The sequence below is a fragment of the Pholcus phalangioides genome, unplaced genomic scaffold (genome assembly GCF_987345545.1).
Source record: "Pholcus phalangioides strain wild (caught in Gottingen) unplaced genomic scaffold, Ppha-v1.0 ptg000007l_1, whole genome shotgun sequence".
Classification (NCBI taxonomy): Eukaryota; Metazoa; Arthropoda; class Arachnida; order Araneae; family Pholcidae; genus Pholcus; species Pholcus phalangioides.
Window position 1 is genome coordinate 30,629,143 of NW_028301600.1, and position 24,780 is coordinate 30,653,922.

Consider the following 24,780-nt stretch of genomic DNA (forward strand, 5'->3'; position numbering starts at 1 on the left):
AAAATGCGAATCAGGAAAATTTTAAAAACCGCTTAAAGAGTTAATGCACCGTCAATCAACTGCTTCGACAAGGGGACACCAGTATCGTTTAGTAAGGGACAATTCCAGGTTGTGGTGTCACAGGGAGTTTTTAACTAATAGGGTTGTTAATAAATAGAATAGCCAGTGCCGTAACCAGCCATTCCTGTGCCTTGTGCAAGAATTCGCATTTAGGCCCTTTCTGGGCCCTGTGCGGGTGCACATGTTGCACCTGTCTAGTTACGGCACTGGGAATAGCTTACCTCCGGGGTTGTTAATTCTAACGCAATTGACACGTTTAAAAAAATACAATAGACATAGTGGAATAAATTGAGAAGCTATCCATTTACTTAGATAAGACAACCATAATCTTTTTTATGGGCAGTGTATTATATATATTATTAATTATTTTTTTAATTCTGGTCATACATATGCTTTTGTATCGGGTATTTTCATAATATTTGACATCCATATTTATTATGGTCATAATTGTTCAGCCACCTCGTTGGACAATTTGCCTGTTGTGGCCTTTGTATTTGTATATATTACTACCAAAGCACGGAATTGGTGGTTGGTCAATTGGTTTTCGCGAAGTGGCCAATTTCTTTGTAAATTGAGCCGGCTAGTGTCCGAATTTTGGGCTTTGATCAGCCAAGTTTGAAAAGTGGCCGAAGACCCCCCTTGGCCAAAATCCGATAACAAAAGATATGATTGGGGGTCATCGCCAAGTTGGCGTATTTTTTAATGATAATTATGTCCACGTTAGCCACGGCAACCCATCAAACCACGGTCACGATGCTGTAATCATTTTATTTTTTTTTCAAAATTTGAAAGAAAAAATGTGTGTATTATTATTTTTACAATAATATAGACCGGACCGTCTTACATCAGCACTTCGTGAATTGCCCGTTCAAAGCCCGAATCATTTCTGAAAATCGGACTTCAGCCAGAACTCTTGACGAATTCAGTCTTTGGCAGTAACTTAGACATTTTTCTTTTTGTTCTAATGAATGGTTTTAGCTCCGCTGCCGAAACTGCCAAATGTTTGTAAGGATGGATATACGCAAAATCGTATATATTTATGGATTTAAAAGCTGTTCAAGTTCAGGATAAGTTACAGCCATCCAACTTCCCAAATAATGAGGTTTATTTTTAAAATAAATGGACTGCTAGGATATTATTTATACTGTTCACATTATTTAGCTTGTTTGGCGAGTTAATATCTCTAAGAGAATCTCGTGTTCTGTACATTGTCCTGTCAAAAAATTTCCCGGGAATATTTTTTTTCTTCCATGCGGAAGCAATGGAGTTGGCACACGAACCTCACAGGATCAATAAGTCTGGATCCAAATTAGAGATGGGACGAATATATTCGCTGCTATTCGGTATTCGGCCGAATATGTGTGTAAATCTAAACACAACAAACTAATTTTAAAAAAATGATATTAATTGGAATTTTTCGCATATATTAAAAATTGACTATATTTTATTTTAAGTGGTGTATACTTATCCCTTTTCTGTGCAAGAGGTTATATCAGGGTGAATGTCTAAGGTAACTGAAAATAGAATCCTACTGCAATAATGTGGAAGTGAGCATGAATTTCATAAGTTCACTAACTGAAGGATGTACCTAGACAAGAAATGTATTGAGCTACTGAGGCAAAGAACATCTAGAGTGTGAAAGGTCGTAAATTTTATGATGCATTAATACTTGAGAGTAAATAATGGTTGGCATTTTCTCAATTAGATGTAAAATTGTAGTGTTGAAAAAAAAAATTGATAATGTAAGCACAGTGATGTACCTCGGCTTACGAATTTTTTGGCTAACGAAGATTTTTTCGTAATTTTTTCCTCTAACGGATACGGATTCAGCTAACGAACATTTTCGATAATATAAATGGGACAAATATAAATTGACACTAACATAAAATAGCCACGTCGTGAGCTGAATTTTCGCACCAATCATCAGAATTACTGTCGCTAGAGCCCGATAAACTCATGTCCACCTCGGAATCTTTTTACAGATGTACCTACACTTCCCTTTCTGAAATTCTTTGAACCATTTCGTGTAAAACGAAAGATTCAGCTAATAGAAAATGCTTTGAAAAAACAAGGAGCCTATGTTTTCAGAGCAAGCGTTCAGTGCAAGACTCTTAGCATCAAGCTGAACAATCATAACATTCTATTATCTTTTCTATCTCACACAGAAATGAACCGACCAAATCACAAATGGATGGAGACACTTATGAACTCGATTGGGTTGTGTCAACACGAGCTTCAGTACACTAAAACTGGTGTTGATTGTGTACATAATGTGAAATAAAAAAGATCTCTTTTCGGTATCTCATCCTTCTGTAGATTTTCATTTATCCAATTTTGTTCATTTCAAGGCTGTTCATTTCAGCCTTCAATCAGTTTGTCTTTTTTATAGCATTCTTGGTGTTTTAAAAAAAAACTTATCTTTAAATTTTGGGTAGAAGCAACTGGAACGAATCAGACGATTTTCCCTATAAACTTAAGGGAAATCACGTTTCGACTAACGAACGTGATTCCGGAACGAATTATCTTCGTTAGCCGAGATATTACTATAATATTAAAATACAATGCAATGAAATTATCTTTCAGTTAACAGTTTTTTAATATTTATTTGAAAAAACCTGTTGTGGCCTGTTGTGTTAATATTTTGCCTGTTGTGGCGTTGTATTTGTATAATAAATTACATGATTAAAATTCAGTATCAATCATTTGAAATTACCAATAATTTTATTTTCAATTAAAAACGCCAATTTTATTTATAATTGGAATGAATTTTAAAAAATTAATATTCGGCAAAATCATTCATCCCATCTCTAATTCAAGTCCAGTCGGGCACAAATATATTTATTTTGTTGTTTGGAATCGGCTCAGAACTAAACTGTAGGTCACGGTCTAGTTATCCACCCGGGGTGTGGAAAATGAGCATAGTACGAAAAAGTGTAAAGCGAAATATTATATTTGTTTCACTTTTTATGTCTAACAAAACTGAAAACATGTCTTATGAGCATCGTTTTGTGTAAGTTTTGTTTCATGGCCAGGATTTTATCACAGTGTGTTCCTTCTTTTTAACAATGTTCCCGTTTAAAAATCAACTACTAGCGTTTTCTTTCTTAAATACAAAACTACAACAGGAAAAATGCCCAACAAGGTGGTTGAGAAAAAGATGCCCATAAACACTACGTTATGATTATCGTGGTTTTTTCCCTCAAAATTTAGCAACATTTTCTAATTAAAACAGATAAACAACGCAACCATTGAAATATGAATTCCCATTCTAAAAACCCAAAAGGACTGATAACATACCGTACCAAATCTTAAAATATTCCCCGGAACATGTGAAAACTTCTGAGATAAAGTTGCATATCTAGAGAAAAGGTGAGAAGCTTTTCCCTCATTTATTTTCTATAGACTTTACTAGAATTTTTCAAGAATTAATCGTATCGAAAATTTGCCCAGATTGCAACGCCCTTAATTATAATAATTACGATGTCTTATTTTTACACATCATGTCAGTCAAATAAAATAACAAAAAATGCTAAACGAGGATTCGAGAACATTTTAGCATCGTATGAAAACAGTTTCATAACTTGGGTTTCTTCAATTTTGCTTTGGGATGGGGTGCGGATATACATACTTTCTATGCTCGGTCGTGCACCCGAAAATAGGGTAAACGTCAAGAAGATATTTCACAGTGATGTTTTTAAAAATGAAGCGGGGCGCTGTCATCGACGCTAAATCGGGCTCATGTGTGGTGTGTTGCTGCAACAGGAGTTGGAAACTCTTGCTTCCACTCTGTGTGTGCTATTTCCTTTGTTTGCCAAGACATCTTCACTCTGTGCTTTTCTGGATTGCATCTTCCTTGCGACAGCTGCAGGTATTGTACATCATCAATTATCCAATATCATAATCTGGTTGATGTTCGTTTCCACTCGAGTCCACGAGATTGTCCTTCTGGATGTGGACGCAGTTCTTAGCTTGATCAATCAAGCATCCAACTGTAAACATCAGTTGCTAAGATCCAACTGAAGCGCTAGGCTTTTAATTGGGTTACGTAATCTGTCTCGTCTCTTGAGTTTCTTTTTCTTTTCGATTTTGAACTCACTGATTCATTCAGACTTTTCATTTCCTACTAGCTATCCTTATTTTATTTTTTTGCTAATAATTTTTATCACTTATCAGAATTTTATAACGAGTAATTCCATTATTTCATGCTATTTCAATTCTTCAATGATTAGTTACCCCGAAAAAATTATCACTATATTCAAACTAGATGTCAACCTTATTGGTTGATATAAATGTTGACCATTGAAAGAACTTGCATTTCTTATTCAATGGCACACGAAATAGAGGCATCTACTATAGTTTGTATCCCGATTTCAAAATATTTTCTCATCAATTCATCCGACTGAAAAATGTAAGATAGGTAACATTCGGTGCGCTCGTTGCTTATGTAGTATCAATACTATCATTTGATGTAGTATTGATGATAAATTTAGTAGAAACAATGTCATAAATTCTAGGAAGAGAAGATACAAACTTCTATAATATATTTGTTTTTTTTTTTTGGAATATTATTGAATAAGTACAGCTTTTAAAATATTTGACAACAAGGTGAGAAATGAAATTCAGAATTTATTTTGATTCAAAGTGCTTTTCATAAATGTTGCAGTGATAGAGAGCAATGGTTGTGGTTTAGAACCCCGTAGAAAATAGTCACTTAACCACAACCCGAGACCTTCGAAAAGGTAAGTGCTGTGAAGTTCAATGCTTTGGAAGGCATGCGCACGACCATTGGCGTTCATTAAGAAACGAGCTCGTCCGATTTTGTGCTCATTAAATTCTCGTCATTATTATTGCAAGAATAACCTTTATCATTTTTAAGCAATTCGAAAAAAAAGAAAAGCAGCGAATCGCTCATTTCAGTAAATTACAACGAGAAGCATTGAAATATTCAATTGAGTGCTACGACGTTCATTTTCAAAACCCATAATTTATAGTTCTCTTTATATCCGAATGAAGTAAGTTGTGTATATTTTCATGATAGGTATATCGATGCACACTAGTTTTTAAAAAGAAGTACGCTTTTCAATCAAAAATATTTCAAACTGCGTGATTACTGACCGAATAAATAATCGAGACCATGAATAATAGACCAAGTTTCGCTGCAAAAGGTAAGACTTCCATACGTTTCTCTATTGATGCTCAACTTCATTAGTCTAGGTCTTGATTCCGAACATTCGTGGTGGTATATATCGTAGTTCATGTCTTCTTGATGGCAGTTTACTAAATTATTTTTTTCCTTCCGTGAACTTCCACATGCATCCTTTGATGGTCAGTTCGTTGCCAGTTGAATTTCCTTCTAATGGTTCTGATGTATACTTGTGAGGTCTATGAAGAGATGAGTTAATGATCACACACAGATTCGGGCTGTTGATGAAATGGAATAGCACCATCATTGTAAACTATCGTCACAGACGAGTCTGATGGAAAGATATTTCGCACAATAGAGATGAATTCTTATTGAATGGTTAGGGTGGTTCGTTTTTCTTTATTTTAGTTCTTTGCTTCGACGATTTCATTAGATCTTTTTCGAGAATTTTATATCTTATGAATTTTCAAACTACGAGTAAGCCCACCTTCTCTCTTTTTGTTACTTTTATCGATTCAAGAGCAAAAGATAAATGAGAATTATATTAAGGGGTTTCAAACATCCTGATTGCGAGGAAAAAAGGTAAATAAAAAACTAAGACATAGAATATACATTTTGCAAAGAAGATACGGAATTAAATTTTAGCTATTCATTTATATTGTATTTAGTGACTCCAAGTATTGTAATCACTAGTGTGAAATTCCCGTAAAAGAAAACTAAAATTTATATTTCATTTTGTCATTGGAAAATATGTTGTCATTCTTGTTTCATTGCGTCGATTTGGGAAACATGAGTACATGCGTATAGCCTTGTTGTTCCTGGTACGAGGCAGTTTTTCAAAACATGGTTATTCATTAAGGTTTTCTGGAATGGTTCATGAATTAAAAAATTATGTATTAATGAATTTCGTTGAATTTACTCTTTGTATGGTAAAAGAAAACGTGAAATTATAGTACTCTTTAAGTAAATTGAAACAAACCCATTGACGTTTGCAGACGAGAGTATTTTTCATTCTATAGAAATGCAAACAAATGTTCATCATATGAATACTGAAGTTTATAAAACAAGTGAGTCATAAAAATTGTTTGGAGAAATAACTATGCTAAATACTGAAGCTGGAACTTCTGTACAGTATAAACAATTCTTAGTTTATGTCTCATTATTACATAAATACAATCTTCACAAGATGCAAATAAAATTATTAAGAATTATAGGCCAATGGGAATAAAATTTGTTGTCATGATTTTACACAAGACCGTTAAGTGTTTGTTGGTGTGTAACGTTTCTCGAAAATTCATTTGCCTGCGATTGTGCGATGTCGTAATGACTACGTACACGAACTTGGAAACGCACCAAAGTTTTACTCTAACATGAAGCCCATCTCAGTTGCATATTTAGTGGTTTATGTTGAGATACTTTTAAAAGACAATGCATCATCCTGTTTCTGATCAATTGTTGCATTCCAGAAAAAAAAAATTGTTTATGCTGGAGTTTAGTTCCGATAGATCAAGTCATAACTTCGAAAACGGTTTTTGTGTCGCTAATAACAAATGTGTTTCACTGCGTAGGAGCTTGACATCTTCTATTGTGACTGCTTACAGTGATTAGTATCATTACTTATTTTATGCCTAGTGGGATTGATGCCAAAAAGTTTTTGAAAACACTTTCAAAGAAAGGTAGTGTCATAGTTCTTAAATTTGATTGATTCAATCATTTTGCAGGCGATTCAAATTACACGAGATGCTGAAATCAATAGCAACATCGTTTACTATGACATACAGTGTATATTATTTTCTTATATTTATCATTTAGCATGATTTGTCTCCCGTCTTAACCCTCAGAGCGCTCCCATCATCCACACATGGTGAGCGTAGTAGCCTGCTCAATCATCCTGTGATGATTATAAATTGTTTTTTTTTAAGATGAAATTCTTTAAATGACGTAAAGATGGTGGCTTAGCATATATATTTTAGTTTTTTTAAATGCTTTTGTACTATTTCTCTATTCTCTAACAGGTTTGTTTGTACTATATGGAAGGGTGTACATGGAATATATATAGTAGTGGTAGAGTGTGATTTTTGGTTCCAAACCAGATTTTGCGTTTGTGTCGCCCCCTTTTCGATTAAATTGAATTTACAACGTGTGAGTTTAATCGCCATCTATTTTTCACAAAAGAAAACTGAAAAAAAGGTTTTTCACGCTCCCGCAGTGAGAGAAGCATTTTTTGTGAATTACCGCAGCCAAAGGGTTAAATACGCATCGCTTATGTTAAAAAGACACTATAAATAACATAGAAATAATCATGTTTTCATTTTTTTTGTGCTTGAAAATCACGTCGGTCAAGCGTAACTCCTGTTGTAACTTACGAAATGTTGTCATGCAAATAATTATTGCACGATGAAAATAGTGGTTACCATTGCCTAGTTCCAGGTAGCTCGGACTTTTGAGAAGGAGGTTTTTTTTTTCTTTTTTTTGTGTCGAACTAAGAACTTATGCAGGATAAATTATACAGATGACGTTTTAGTTTTCAAATTCTAACTCTTTATCACTTTTGTAGTTCCACAAAATTCGCTTCACTTACGCGTTATGGCGTGGTAAAGTAGACGCGGTAACTATGTAACACATGGTATATTAGAATTATATATTTTTTTTGTCCTGGATGTTTATGTTGATATCCAACTGTGTCTGTTTCTGCTGATGGTGTAGTCTCGAGTTTGAGTCAGCAACCATCATTTCCTGTGATTTTGCATCTTGTTGATTGCAAGAACGGAAATAAGTTTTTCTTTTCCTTCCAGCATATCCGCTTTTCTCTTTCCTTTTGCTTGGTTTTCCCGTTTATTTGCTTCAATTTTTGCTGTTTCTTTTTAAAATGTCTGCTAAAAAATGTTTTTTTTCCAAACTTTAGTTCCCCCTTCCCGTCGTCATCACATTTGCTCACGTTCACAGTTGACCACAAAGCTTCTTCTGTCTTCCGGTTCTTTTCTTTTACCAAGTCATGTTATCCATCTTTTGGGATCGTATTTCGATCTTTTGTTAATCTTTCATAACACGAATCATTTCCCGAGCTCTAGTAGAAACTTATTTAAGTCGTTCTAATGACACAGATCTGAATCGTATACTGTTACATAAGGTGGAATTGTTTTAAATGAGACAGATGTGATAACAATCGCAGAACCTTGAAATCTAAGGAATTATCGGAACTATTATCGGTATTCTACTGGACACAATATCACGTTTTTGTGTTTTTCATTCCCAGATAAGACTATAGAAAATTAAAACTTCATAGAGTTAACGGATCGATAACATTATCAGTTTTTGTTCGTAACTTACACATGTAAGAAAATTATATTTCCCAAAGCAAAATATGCCGAAATCTACGACGTGAGTCGCAGAACAATCAGTGTTTCTGCAGAACAATCTTAAAGAAAAAGTATAAAATGCAATTATGAGAATTTTTACCGCAGAACATTCCCAGTCTGCTGACAGTTCGTTGCAGAACAATGCAAAACAGTCTGCTTTGGGGACTGTATTAAACGTAGCAATAAACCGTTTTCAATGGAGAAGACGGTATTCCGTTTGTAGTTGTGTATGCCGTATTGTCTCGAAATGAACGTCATATGAATGGATTCAATGCCTTCTTCAACGAACGATGGAATTTATTTTCCATATAATGTGTGTATTATATGCCGTATTTGTCGGTGGTTGAGACACACCCTGTTTTGCAGACCTATGTTTCAAGAAAACATTGCGTCTTGTACGCAAGCAAGTACGGTGTTTTATTTTATAAGTAATGTTTGTTAGGAACAATCAGAAGTGAAATTATCAGTTTCCCCATGCGGAAAAATTTGATAAAATATTGATTCAAATATGGTTCACCCCATAATGACGTATTGAAAAGAAATTTACAAAAATTAATTGAAATTGGTGCTGTTGACATATTTGTAATTGCAAGAATACATCAACACAGCAATTTAGTTAGTGTTTTTTTTTAATTGGCTAAAATGGTTGATTAAGGGTAAAATATATAGTTCGCCTTGATGTCAATGTTATGTGTAAACAGATACAATCTTGCAGGGCCGTCATTTCAACTTTTTCCAGGGGGGGCAAAGAACACGTACTCAATGTATGTATGTATATATATATATATATTTGTATTTGTGTGTATATATATATATATATACACCATTTTTAGTGTATTTTCAAAAGTCGGGGGGGGGGCAACGGCCTGTCTTTCCCCCCCCCCCCCACAAATGACGGGCCTGGAATCTTGCTTAGCCAAGTTGCATCCATCAATTTGGTGCTATTTTGAGAGCTGCTGAATTTTACGGGTTCCAAAAAATGACGCCGCCAAGAATTCAATTCTTTCTAGATACAGCTATATAAGTACAATACTTTTTTTTGTATTTTGCACTGAAATGATACTAAAAGATGTATAGAGATCTAAGATCTCTTACTTATATGCACCGGTTCAAAGGAACCAACCTATTTTAAATTAATGTCCCCCATGTATGTAAAGTATGCTGTTATTTGCTATTTTTATTTTGTTTTTTATTGTGCGTTTTTCCTTCCCCGCAATGCAAGTGCAACCAGCCCTTTGTGGATGTAAATAAATAAACAAGGAAAAAGACGCATAACTGAAAGAGGTGTATAAGTGAATAGCATTATTTACCTATATCTTTGACCGGGAGTGCAGAAAATCATCTCATCATTGAGAGAAATGAAAAAGAAGTGAGATGGTGTTTTTTAGTGAGAGTTCACTGTACTGTCTATGTATCAAAAAATATTGAGAAAAGAAATTGGTATAATGGATTTTTTTTTTACCATGTACATTATTTGTCAAATATACACCGAACCCTGGAGGGTTAAGGCGTAAAAGCTATGAAAAAAGAAACACGTAAGTCATAGCCAATAATACTCTATTCTTTTTTTATATATAAGTTCAATTTATAATATCCTCGGCCTCTGCGGACACAGTACGTAACTAAGTTACACTGATTTTTGATAAGATAAAATTAGAAGCTTATAACGCGGCTAAAGATGCCGCGTTATAAGCTTTGCCAGTGATTTAGAAACGAAATCCTAAAGCTTTTTTGGGTGACATCTTCTATTTTTGAAAACGGTTGATGATTTCATACGTGAAATCGAACGTTATTGCTAGTTATAAAAAAAATATTCTCTTTCAAAAGTTACCAGAAATTGCATTCAAAGCGTGGCGTTCGTTTGCACATATTTAGGGAACTCTAGATTTTTCTAAAAGGACTGGGTTGCAGCTTCAAGGAAATATTTTATCAAGTCAACGATATCAAAATAACAGTTTTATTTGATTTAATAAATTATACAAGTAGTAAGAGCATTAGTTTTGTGGTTAAAATTCTCAATTAAAGAAAGTATTTACAAAATTTTGTTCCCAATTAACTAATATTCATACATATTTTGTATGTAAAACCGTACCCCCCGCGACTTACAGGAATTCATCTTACATGGTCGGTCTTACGGCACCTAGAAAGGATGGCGGACTCATCGTCCTCTGTCTTAGAACAAAAAAACTGGTTTTGCCGCTCCGAGTAACGTTTAATCGATAAAAAAAAAAAGCAGGATAGGGATAGAGAATTGGTTATAGCAGTGTTTGTCAACCTTTCTGAAAACAAGGACCAATAAAATGTCCGGAACAATTTGACGGATCTTTTGTGTCCCGTATTACGGGACAATCCTGTAATTTTCGTTGTTTCGATTTTTTTTATACATCCCCAATTTTTCAACTCTACTTATTTGAATTTGTAATATTTGCTAAAGTCATGAATACACACACAGTTTTCATAATATAAATTATATTATAATTATTTCAAAAAATTATAAATATTCATCTCGCATATTTGTCAGGTTTTACGTTTTGACCTCAATTTTTTTTTTTTTTTTTTTTTTCTTCTTCTCTGCTAATGTTTTTGACGCCGGTTGGCGATGCCCCGTATATTTTACGGATTATTATTTAAGATCCCAGTTTACCGAATTTTATTTTTCTCAATGAAATATGGTCATCAGATCATTTGAATATTTTCTTCGTGAAATACATTTCTGTTTGCTGCGATTTGTAGTATCCCTTTATTTCCACGCCCTTCGGCAATTTTAGCAGTAATTATCAAATTGCATTTAAAGCAATAAATTGCAATTTTTGGCAAAATTTAGTGATATCACGTATTTAGGACCGCAATTTTCCGCATTCTCCTGATGTATGGTGAACCTAAGTATGAAGGTATAACTTTTTATTTGAACCCATATGGATATCCGTAATATCAATTACACACAACGGGTGAATAATTTTATCATGTTTTCCTGTGGACCACCTATGCCATCGTCGCCGACCACGGGTTAAGAAACATTGGGCTATAGCGATTACACTGACGTCACCGTAGTTTTCGGAATGTTTTTCTTGAATGTTGTATATAGAATTTACTCCATGTCCACGCATGTTGATGGAATTGGCTTGTGGAGTGTGATGTGCTGGATTTGTTCATGCGTTGGAAAGCGTTGGTGAGGAAATACGATTATCCTTTTTAAGTTGATTCATCTGTCACGCCAGGTTGCATGCAATGTTAAGAAAGAGTTATCGCCTCAGAGAAAGAGGTATATTTCCCCCCATAGAATTTCTGGAAGCATCTCTTCCTCCCACTTCAAGCGGTTCCGTTAATAGAAACCATTATTTCTCTCTGGAGCATCGTTGACGAAACGAAGTGAGAATAAAAAAAAAATAACATGGCAGAGTGCAGGGAAATACTTCAGGGGCCTCTGACTTCACCGTTGAAAAACCGTATGTTATTTTGAGGGTTTTTAAAGCGCTTTGAAAAAACAACTGGAAAGTACTCGATCACTTCTTTAGTTAGTCACCTGTCACCGTTTGACAGACACGTTCATTAGTTATAACAGTTTATGACAGAGTTCACAACATTTTAACCTTCTTCTGACCGATACGCCCAAAATTCTTCTTAAAAAACGCTGCTTGTATTGTAGTATTATAATATATTCCGAATGAGTGTATAAAAGTGAAACAAAATAATGTATGTCAACTGACAGTAAAAATATTCAAAAATGCAGGCCTAAGAAAAACCTTAAATAATTTTTATTGGAGACAACATAACTTTCAGATATGACTATTGATACAAATCAACTTCAACATAAAATTTGTAAAAAGTCAAACAGAGAAGTGAAAAGTGTTATAACAAAAGAAAATTTATATTAAAAAAAAAAAAAAAAGAACGTCAACACACACATGGTGGATAAATAAAGACAAGGTTACGATAAGGTTGGCGGATAGATAAACACTTCAACTGATAACATGTTGAACAGTAAAGATAAACAATAGGAAAAATGCAAAGATTGGTAAAAGCAAGTGATAAAATAGAGCTCGTGAATTTCAAAGACAGGCAAAAGGGTTATTTCGGAATTAAATATAAAAATATATTTATTTCATTGCAAGAACAGGGATAGAAAAATCGAAAAAAAAAATTTAAGCGTCAGCCAAAAATTTTTTAAACATGGGTCCCTACGCTGGGTTTTTTTAAGGCCCCCAGGCCAGACTTTTCACGGGCCCATCTGTCTGCCCATAGTGAATCTATAGCGGAAAAAAAATGAAGAGTATCGTTCTCCACAGCACCAAGGCTGGAACCCTGTTAGCCCAATACCTCCTAGATACTACGTCTAAGCTATACTCCTAAGCTATCTAGTAGGTATTGGTTAGCCCTACCCTTGTGGGGCCGATCTTTTTTTTCTTCGAAAAAAACGATGCAAAATAATTTTTCGACTTTTCAGTGACTTACCGTAATTTCCTGTTTTTTAACAATGGCATAAATTCTGAAAATATTGTGCTGTCTTCGGATTCAAATTTAGTAATCAATATCTTGAGCACCAATTCCAATTTTTCTGATCCTCATGTCTATCTGGCTTCTGAGATTTGTCAAACTCTGATATATGTATGTGATATATATGTATATCTGATATACATATTTTTTTGTCTGTTGTGGCGTTGTATTTGTATGTAAATTTTTAATAGGACGCCCATGTTAGGAAATCGGAGTAGTCTCGTAAAGATTCACTACAATCTGAACATTGATGAGTTGGTTTTTCAATTAAAAAAATTAAGGTTGTGTGGGGATCGATGAAATTTTTTAACTGATTAATCAAAACTTTTTTATCGATTAATCAACTGATTAATTGAATTTCAATCGAATATTTTCAAATGTCACCCATTTATAACAAATGTATTAACGGTATTATGTTTATTGATGCTGTGGAAATAATTTTATTCATTTCGCGCACCTTTCCGCTAGATGTAAACAAATATAGGAATAGATTGAGAAATTAGGGGCACCCGCTTGAAGCAATGTAATATTATGATCATATTTGTCTAATCCTGGAATTTATTCACTTTAATCTTGTCATTTTTTTAGAAAATCAGTTAATTTAGGTTAGTCACTGATTTCAAAATTACTTTCGATCTTTATATTGTTGCTGGTTTTTCCCTTAGAAGCTGTAGAAAGTACAGCTTGGAGGGGGGGGGGTGTTCCTCGAATGTAATCAGTAGGCTTATTGATTGTTTCTTTCAAGTTTTGTAAAAGATCCTTTATAAAACTTTTATAGTGTAATCCCGGCTTTATATATTAAATTCCTATACACACAACATCTCAAATTAGTGATATCCTATTAGATATACCCCTCAATGGTACTGAGTTGACTTGTATTTGCTAAAAAATTTGATCGAAATAATGATTCAAAGATGGTCACTAATTTGAAATGATGTGTATAGGAATTTAATATATAATGCCTGGATTACACTATAAAAGTTTTATAAAGGATCTTTTACAAAACTTGAAAAAAACAATAAGCCTACTGGTTGCATTCTTCAAGTTTTGTAAAATATATTTTATCAAACTTTTATCATGTAATCCCGGCTAAGACATTAATCGGTTTTGTCATATAAATCAAGTTAATCTTGCAAACCTTTAATGAAATTTTAAATCGAACTCTGAGATCGAGTCGATTGACTCAACTAAAATTTTTGACTGCGATTAACAAATGATGATTAATCGGACCTGCCCTAATAAAAAAATTAATGAATTTATAAAATTAAACAAAAAGATGCCGACTTCTAGATAGTGAAAGTAAATGTGGATTGTTTTGTGTATAAAAGAACGAACGTAACATCAAGAGAAATTCGGGCAACTGGGTTTTTGACCCAAATTTCTAACGTCCGCCCGCCAGATTTGCTGTTGCTGCTGTCTGACCCAATTGCTATTCTACGTTTGTTACTTTATCTGACTTATACACTTGCGTATGAATGCTTTCCAAACTCTGCCCGATTTAGACGCGGGGGTTTGCTGCTGCTACTGCTGTTAGGCATATGCCTTTGGATGCTTTCCATTCAAACATCTCTTTCTCTCGCTCTTTTTCTTACTTCCTTTTTGCCTTTTTTCCTCTATTTCCCGCTTTCTGGTTTTTTCCCTGGTACACCCAGTAGTAAACGTTTTTGCATGTACTATCACCTATTGTGGTATCTTCTGTCACCACTATGTGTCACTATTGCTAGAAAAGTTTTGGTTTTTAATGACCTTGATCCTGATTAGTTGATTTAATGAGCGCTCTTTACAGCTGCTACCTCCACTCATGCGTTAGCCTGACATTTGTCTCCGATCTCATTAATATACTCGGTAACACAAAGATCTCAATGCCTGCTGTAAAAATAAAAAGGAAACAACAAAACTTAACTGAAATAAGCCATTGTGTTTGTCTCTATTTGACATTTCACACACAATACTTCGTTTCAAATGGATTATCTACAGTGATAAATTTTGTTGCTTGGTGATACGTTATTCCGATAATTTTAGATTAAATTGGGAACATGGAATGTGTTGTGATCGAGAGTTACACTTGATTTGCATTAATTTTTTTCCCTCGGCATTACCTGCACTAACATATTTATAAAATCCTATATTCCATCTGTAATTAGTATCGACCTCAGGCTGTTCTAACGCCTCGAGGGACGATATCGCCCGAAAGAAATGCTTCCAGCTTCAGACATTTAAGGGCCACATAGCATGTCGTCCCACCGTTCTGGAATAAGGCACCTATAAGGTAGAGAAGAAACTCATCCTCCTCCATCTTTGAAGAAAAACTGATTTGCTGCTCTAAGTGACGTCAAATCGTTGAAAAAAGCGTAGGATTAGGAACAGCGATTGACTATAGCGGTAATACTGACGTCACACTTTCACTCAAAAATGGCGGTTAGCTCAGCGGGTATTTCTAGGAGATCCCAAGACAGACGGTAAACATTTATTGATGTACATGATCTGCAAAGATGAATAATAACGGTCGAAAGTGGCTTCTAGATGCATCAGTGAACCTGACAATAGCACAATAGCATTTCTTAGACAATAGTACTGCTATATCACCAGCTTGTATTCTCACAGCAATGATTAGAGTCTAGTTTTCGGAGATTTTATCCCGTATATACGACAGCAACCATCCATTCTACGCAACATAGAATGTGACTAATCTAAGAAGTCGTTTGTACCCCTAAGCAACATCGTTAACATGGATTCAATGCCTCTCCGTCTACTTGGGAGAGCCACACACAACAGGGTTCAGTCATGGCCGTTCTCATAGCATTATGAACCTTTACCTCGCTCAAAGGAAAAGTCAACCAATTTACATAGTAACTTTCTGAAATTAGTAGTATCAGATCTTATTACCATGGATTTCCTATGCATCTGATGCCGTGACCTGATAGACTCACACGTTTAGAAGCCCTGGGTTCGCTTCGCTGTCAGGTAGCTTTTTAGTTCATTTAACCCTTTAAGCGGCAATTAGAAATTACCAAACCCTCCTTCAAAATGTCATACCATTTTTAATGAAATAGGCTTTCCTCCGATTTTCAGCAGGTTTAAACTGAGGAGTATAGGGAAAAGTTTTCCTTTGAGAAATCAACTTTATAAACTATCTGAGCTTGTCAATGCTAAAATAAGAGGCTTTTATGAAAATGAGATGTCTCGTCAATGCCGCTTAAAGAGTTTAAATAAACAGTGAATTGTGCCCAACTGTAGTGTGTCAATCGGTCTTTGCGAACATTCTCGGTTGGCTTTGTAGTCATTCTCCAATCCAGTTATACATTAGTCGCCGATGCCAATTTTTTAGTCGCCAAAGGGACCTGGTGCCTGGGATTAGTCAGCCTTGATTTAGACCGGGGGGGGGGGGGGTTTACAAACTTGTTCGAGTCACGAACACCATCTATGCCTATCGTCAATCAGAGGAACAGAGGAAGAGCACCCATAATAAAATTCTTCGTATACAAAAAACTTGGTGTTGCCATTTGATATTTTCGAAATTTTCTCACTGTAACCGTAACTGTTAGAGTGACACTGTTGTTTCCCATATCATTCTTGAGCGCATACATCAAAATACCTTATGCCAAAATTTCATTCAGTTTCTGTGAATGGTATGATAGTTAGGGGCCCATATGTCGGGATAGTTTTTTTATAATCACCCTGTATATTATTTTCAGCATAATTATAAACAAAACTTGAGAAAAATATTTATGTATGAGACTAGCAAATTCGAAAAGTTGAGCCATGATCATTAAAAAGAGTTCTGTATATATGTTTCATGACGTCAGTTTTGAATTTAGTTCTAGTTGAAATTATAACAAATAATCGTACTGAAATTATGAATTTTGACGAAAAATATAATGATTCAAGCGAAAGAAAATATCAAAAAACTTACACATATTAAGCATATTCCAATTAAAATCAGACCCACCATAGCAGCTAGCCATCTGTAAAAATTTCATTTTATTAAAATTTATTAAATTAAAAAAATTCTTGAATTTAGAGTTCTTTCATTATTTTTATATTTAAATTACACTTTGAAAAAAGAAGGAAGGATATTTTATAAATAAAATTGAAGCCTTCCAGAGTACCTGCCCATTTTATGCCCCAAGGGTCCAAATACGTTTGTTCCAATAAGGTACGAAATGCTAGGTGGTAAAAATGCAACGCCTTGTTGCCATTTGGTAGCATCCATTGTATCCATCATCCAAAGTGGGAGAGATGGCTCTAGTACAGCAATAACAATGTTAGAGAAACATATTGAACCTGTAAGCGGATTTTTCGTTTAAAAAACATGAAATTTGCTTGCTAACTTCATTAACTGAAACTTTTTACGATAAAAAAAGCTACGATTTAAATTAAGAATCGTTTAAAAAATGTGAAACAATATTCTTTACAAAATCTTTAAAAATATAGTTACAATTTTTCCAGCAATTAGCTTAATCAAAGGAGAATCTTAAGGGAGACATTTATATGATTATGACATATCGTTCCCCCATGCTAGAGGCATGAATGTGCAATGTCCTTACAAAAAAAAGAACGAGGGGAAATGACTTTTGAATTTTTACTCTACCATAGAATGTTTACTCTATGGAAGTTATTTTCCTAAAATGTTTTGTAACATGTGTTCCAATAGGGATACGCATTCGCGTTTCAGGCAAAACTTAGATAGCAGAATAAGGTATACAACCAGCTGATTAAAAAAAAAGTGAAAATTCGCTCATTCATACTTCTAGCAAGAGGGGACGCTATGTATTAAGCATCGTAACGTTCAACTCGTTTTTCGATTCACGAAAACGAAAAGTTCCCCCTACAATCAAATGATATTTTAGATCTGTTCTACATTTTTTTCTTTCATTTTTTTTTCTAATCAACATAGGCTCAAACATCAACTAGATAAAACCAATTCAGGTATATCAGCATTAAAATCACCGGCGGTAGATAGGCTAAAAGTGAGGACAACCAATAAGGACAGAGAAGCAGCATAAAATAAAGCATTTTATTGTGTTTCACAAATTTTCCACATGACCTTGTGGAGGATTAATCAGGCTGGGATCTCAGCCGAAGAAACGGTGTGACGAATGAAACGAACATTAATGCTGTGGTGCTCGGCAAAGTCCTTTTTACTTTTTCCTTGCCTAGCTCCGGGGATTTTCGTGCTACAGGTGCCATTCCAACGCTATTTAGTGTTTTTCAGTATGGAGATCGCATTCCAATACGAAAAACTTGGTGTTGCCATTTGATATTTTCGAAATTTTCTCACTGTAACCGTAACTGTTAGAGTGACACTGTTGTTTTCCATATCATTCTTGAGCGCATACTTCAAAATACCTTATGCCAAAATTTCATTCAGTTTCTGTGAATGGTATGATAGTTAAAGGCACATATGTCGGGATAGTTTTTTTATAATCACCCCGTATATTCAAAATACAGTAGGCCTACAGGCATCCCTCGCTTTATGCGATTAATTGGTTCCACAAAATAATCGCGTAAAGCGAGTTGAATTTAGCATGGGTAATACAGAGATTTCTTCAGAAGGATAAGAAAAATTAAACCCAATTTCCAACAGAATTTTTTTTTTTTTTGAATGAATTAATTATTCAAACTTATAAATAAATCTCGGAATTTAGGTTATATGAATAAATTTAACTAACACTTTTTACTTCTGTGTTCGCTTCTTGTGATTGATTCTAGTGTGAGAGTGTATAGATGTTTTCTTTCATGAAGAGCCTGATATGATATATAGGCTGATAATTTTTTTAATGAAAGCAGTCGATGTTCAGCTGACAAACAGCATTCTTTGTCTCTTTATAAAAACTTTAGAAGTAAAGCTAGAACATTCTGAATATTCCTTGCAAGTATGAAAATTCTAGATTCATCAGGATCGTTTTTTTTGATTAAAATTCTGATGGCATTGTCGATATGTTTACCAAAAGTGAGATCCAGTGAGATGGATTTGAGCGTTTCTTCCATATTTGTGTTATCTACATAAAAAAAATCCAACGGATTTGGTCATTTTAATAATTTCATACCTGTAGTTTGCATACCCGTTTTCAGGATTAAAATCAAACTACAGTCCAAATTTTGCGGGTCGCAAATTCTGAAAATCGTGTCATAGTGAAATCGCGTAAAGCGAGGGTTACCTGTATATACACCGGAACATAGAGTGTTAATGTTCACAAGAAACCCATAAGTCATATTCAAAAGTACTCTATTTATTTTGCTATAAGTTTAATTCCAAATATTCGCACTCTCCTCGTTTTCAACAGGCATTCCATACGAGGGCCTTAAAACAACGTCCACGTGAATAGGAATGATTTACTAGACGCCTATCCATTTCACGAGGCTTTTACTATAAAATTCCACTCACGTGTTACTATCTGCTAGTTCATTGCCAATACAGCAAAGAGCAGATTTGCTCTCTCTCGCTCTCGTTGCAGCGAGTAATATTTATGCTTTCAACTCATTTTCAATGATTTAAATGTATTTTTCCACAACGAGCTGAAAATTATTCTCGTTGATTTTTTTTTTTTTTTTAACGTATTGTGAGTGTGAGGGACGCGAACGCTGATTGGTTCGATGCGAATGGCTATTCCCAGACCAGAGATGTGGACTCGGCCCGTTTATCTGTGATATCTAGTGCGCGGCTGCGCTGGCGCATTACAGGTACGGGGGGAAGACTGCGGATGCGGTTGCCAAGGGATACTGTGGATGTGGATGTAATCCGGACGTGCTCTTTCTCTACGTCCCGAACATTCGATACGATTTTTGTAAAAGTGTGTGTGCGTGTGTGCGCGAGAGTGAGCGCTTAAATCTCTTCTCATAGACGTCTTTTTTTCCCGTTATCATTACTTTTTTGTTATTGTTGTTGTTTTTGCTATTCGAATTCATCCTGGGAAAAAAATACTTAGAAAGCAGAAAAAAGTAAGATATATATAAGGTAACGTATGATTTTTTACCCCCAATTTTATTCCGTCTCTTCAGGTTTAAATGTGCGAAAAGTGGGATCGTGTCAACGGGGATTTATGATCTTATATGAAGGGCTTTTTCGGGAGGAAGCGTCTGTGGCACATTCTCACCACGAGTTGAAGTTTCGATCGTTTCATTCTCTTCCTTATTGTCAGCAGTTGTTTTGTATTGGATTTTCTTCTATGTGTATTTCTTAAACATGCTATCGTGTATAGATTTTCTCTTTGACATTTGCATAATTGATATCTCGCGTATGCTGTATTTCGTGAGATACAAACTAAACGGGGAAAAAAACTGAAAATTGATTATGAAATGAATGACAATAGGTTTTTTTTGTAAGTTAAGAGGTCTCCCATCTTTTGACATGATGAAAATTATGTTCTATGGAAGAAATATCATTAAAAATATTATTTATCCATTGGTTTATTTCAAATTTGGCACACATATATTTGATTGTATGTGCTATCCTATGCCAGTACGAAGTTTTACATATCTCCTATACTCAATATTTTGCAAATTTTCAAAGAAAAAAATTAATACCTTGAGCAACTGATAAAATAGCATGACATCACACCGTAATTGGAAAGAGAAAATTGAGTCAAAACAAAGAAAACTGGTTCAGTTCATAAAAGGATGAAAACGATTGGAATTTTACTGACTCAATCATATTTAAAATTAAACTTTAAAACTGAGATCTTCAAAAAAACTTTCAAAAGGTTTTTTAAATGGATCTCAAATCTTTTTTTCATTTTATGAACTGAACAGTTTTCTTTATTTTGATTTTGTTTTTTCAATTACATTGATGTCATGCTGTTTTATCATACACGCAAGTTGTTAATAATGCGGGTTTTTTAAAAAAAATTGGAAATATGAAATAAGTATTACAGATATGTAAAACATTTTATTAACATACGGACAGCATCTTCAATCAAAAATATGTGTATACCAAATTTAAAATTAATTGATGGTCAAACAATATTTTCAATGGTGTTTCTGCTAGAGCAGCGGTTCTCAACTTTTTTGACCTCGCGGAGCCCTTTTCATTGGGTCGAGGAGCCTTTTTTTGTGAATAATTTTTATGGTGGTATCCTGTATACCTTTTTATTTATTTATTTATCAAATTTACTGATTTATTTTATTTTCCTCGAGCACGGGTTGAGAACGGCTGTGCTAGAGCATAATTTTACCATTTTATCCACTTAAATGTGAATAGTTATTTAATTTAAAATGTGTCTATTGATTCTAATGAATGTTTGTTTTTTTCCCTCCGATTCTTTAATATTTATCAGATGTATGAATATAAAAATTATTTTCATAAATTTTATAAAATGCTGATATTTGTTCAGAAAGACGTGTTATATAAAGTTTTAAGATACTGAAAATCCTATGTTTTTATATATTTATATATTAACGTTACAGTTACAATAGCAATTGATGCACAGGAAATATGAGTTTTCTCTTCATTAAAAATAAAATTGAGTCAAATAATGAGTGATTTAAATGTTTGAATGAATTAAAATCAGGTTTTGATAAATGAAAAAACAATTTAGGCGCCAACAAAATTTCATGGGCACCAAAATTTTTTTTCCCGACAAAATTGATCCAAGATAATGTTCTGTTTAGTTTGTGTGCTAGCTTTTCCATGCTAGCAAACATAATTTCGGATAAGTTTGTGCTGTCCTCAGACTTCAGTTCAGTTATCATACATAAAAAATATTAGGTGCCAATTTCAATTTTTCAGTCACCATGGCGATCTGGCACTTGTTTTAAATGCCCTTATTTAATTGGTTAAATGATTCAAATTATTAAATGGTTAAATGATTCAAATTATTAAATGGTTAAATGATTCAAGTTATTAAATGGTTAAATGATTCAAGTTATTAAATGGTTAAATGATTCAAATTATTAAATGGTTAAATGATTCAAATTATTAAATGGTTCAAATTATTAAATGATTGAAATCAGGGTTGCCCAATCTCCGGCCCGTGGAAGAAATTCCTAAAAAAGTAATACGCGATAGGTACACCAGTTTCTAGCCCCGAGCGGTAACCATATCGCATATCCGGCTTGTAGACTGAAAAGGTTGTGCATCCATGGTTTAAATGATTATGATGAATGATTTAAAAATGAATTATATTGAAACAAGCCGTATAATTTTTTTGAAGCACTAATAAAATTGTTGTTTTAAAAGCTTGTAGCGCTTGAGAACTACAAAATATTTTTTAAAATACAAACAGGAACGTAAGGAAAAAAATCAGAACGATGTACTGAAAATACTGTAGGAAAAGATACTAACTGAAACAATAGGAGTGCCTTTTCCTTTTTTTCTTCACGCTTTATCTTTCTCATTAGTAACAAATGTTCATTGGTTAGTAATTTTCGTGGTTCTGCGTATCGAAACAACTTGGATTTCACAAAAGACTTAATTTCTTTGTTATAAATGTCCTCACAGGGGTGCATTTGTCTATATCTGTTTCAAACATTTGACATCCTTATTCTACGGCACAAATGCCGTAAAATAAAGATATAATGTAAAGAAAAAGAGTAAAATCAGTTTCATGTAAATTGCTGGTTTTCAGTAGAACACTGATTTCTCAGAAAATTCATTTTATGGACAAGATTTTGTTCCTTGCGTTGGTTATATTCTGTTACTGGCAATAGTCGTCTCCTTGTTGAGAGAGGATGGTGCCTGCAGAGAGAAACAGAGAACACGTCTTCTGTTTGAGATAACGCCTACGTCAGTATTTCTAAGTTAAAGATCTGGCAACCAAACAAGTTGTTAGAGACACTTTTCTTGAAGGAAAAACAGTGCGAAAAAATATGAAATGAAAAAAAAAACTTTCGGTCGTGGACTGACGCCCTCTCCGTTTTTTTTTTTTTCCCCACATTGTTTCGTATTTTTTTATTTCCTTCTGCGTGTTTCTTTTCATTTGTGGCTCGTATTTCATATTCATGGAGTTAGAAAAAAGTCAGACTAGTAATATTAAGTTCAGTTTTATCCATAAATCCAGATTTTATATTTCTCATTCATAAGACACGACGTCTTTATTTATTGTGTGTTTATATGTTTTACTTTTTTTCCTGTAGAATGTATATTAAAGATTCACAGAATTACTTTCAACACTAGTCAGTGTAAGTTACCGTCAGCAAACCTCACAAATTTCAATTTGTTTTGACGTTTCGTGAATCACGAGCAAGTGATGTTAACATGACATCCGCGCCTTTCTTTTTTTTCCCCAATTCAATCAGATTTCTTCGATTGTTAAGAGAGTTCAAGGATGCCTTTTATTTTCTCACTACTGGTTTCCTTTCATTTGATTTCATAGTACGTACTGAAAAGAGGCCGCAGCAGATCACACTTACAATCACGTTGGGAAACGACAGCTTGAAATCAGTTTGCGAGGGAACGCTAAAAATACATCTTTCATCCGGGACAACATGATCAAAGTACAACATTTAAATCATGTCTTTGTAGTAACAGGATTTGATTGCTCCTTAAGAAGTGCACAGTCCCTACATCGGATCATTCAATTAAAATAATTCAAAATTTAAAGTGGTCTTTTATTTTATAAATTTTCGTGCCATTATTTCTAAAGTTCACAGAGCCGATTTTAAATTTTGTTTTTTTAGAAGGGATTGCATTGAGATCCTATTTCTTTTGGCATTCGGGTTCTTGAACTCGTAGCCCAGCATCCCTGCAGTTTATAAAAGTCGATTGTAAAAAATCCTAACTACATGTCGGTATGTTATTTTACTGGCTATTTAACAAACTGTACTTTTCTCCCTAGACTCTTCGCTAATTATTGCCAGAGGAATTTGTTTTTTTCCCTCGCATTGAAATTTGCATGCATCCTCGCATTTGATTGTATATAAATTATTATATTTGTATAACACGTGAACTACTTTCTCTTTCTTACTTTGCTCTTCAACAGAGACATTTAATAATAACACAGATATACAGGGTGAAGATTTAAGTCCGTTTCCACTCAACTCGTAAACCGTTTTCTATAGAAACATCCTTTGAATTAGAAAATGTATTTAAATAACGTGGTCATTGTAGATGTGTCATTTATTTTACTAATTGCCGTGTACGGTACCTAGATACAAAATTCAATTTTTTACACGGGGTCCTCCCGTTCTCCAACTTCCAACTAAAAAAAAGTTCATTTCCTGTCTCGCCTGAGCCCAACAAAACATTTCCATGTTTCCAAGTGCAATATTCGTTGAGATATTTGAATTCATAAATTGCTGAAAATGAGGGGAAGAACTACATAAAGCATAAAATAACAGACAATCTCATTCTAAGCTTTATATGCTGTTCTTTTTTTCCTAGATGCATACTTCCAATTAGAAAAAGTATCCAAATCGCGTGTGGTACTCAGATATGTCATTCGTGTTACAAGGAGTTGTGTAGTAATTAAATTAAAAAAATTAACTCTTTATACTGTCCCCATGTGCTCAAAAACCCAATTAGAAAGTTGTTGCCGTGTCCCTTCTGATGCCAGCTAAAAAAATTCCACGTTTGTAAGTGCAATATTCACTGTGATATGCGAATTCGATAAACGCAGGAAAGTTGGGAAAAACAGCGTTAAATACTACGGGTAAACCGTTTTATCCGCATTTCACGCTGTTTTCTCCCAACTTTCCTCTTTTTTTTCGAATTCGCTTATCTCGGTGAATATAGCACTTAGAAACATGGAATTTTTTCTGTTGGCATCAAGAAAGACAGGGCAACAA

At 34.2% G+C, this 24,780-nt stretch overlaps 1 protein-coding gene across 17 annotated transcripts in view; it reads left to right on the plus strand.

Moving 5' to 3' along the window:
* LOC149085162 (uncharacterized) overlaps nt 1-24,780 on the plus strand; it is a 152,415-nt gene that overhangs the window by 38,504 nt on the left and 89,131 nt on the right. For 8 of the 17 annotated variants that reach the window (XM_089233013.1, XM_089233014.1, XM_089233015.1 and 5 more), the window contains exon 1: nt 3,785-3,928. The exons of 5 other annotated variants lie outside the window; for them this stretch is intronic. The gene's annotated coding sequence lies outside the window, so the exon portion shown is untranslated. Of the gene's footprint in view, nt 1-3,784; nt 3,929-19,704; nt 20,015-24,780 lie in introns of those variants that run through there. 4 more of the 17 variants (XM_089233028.1, XM_089233029.1, XM_089233019.1 and 1 more) reach the window with 3 other exon arrangements.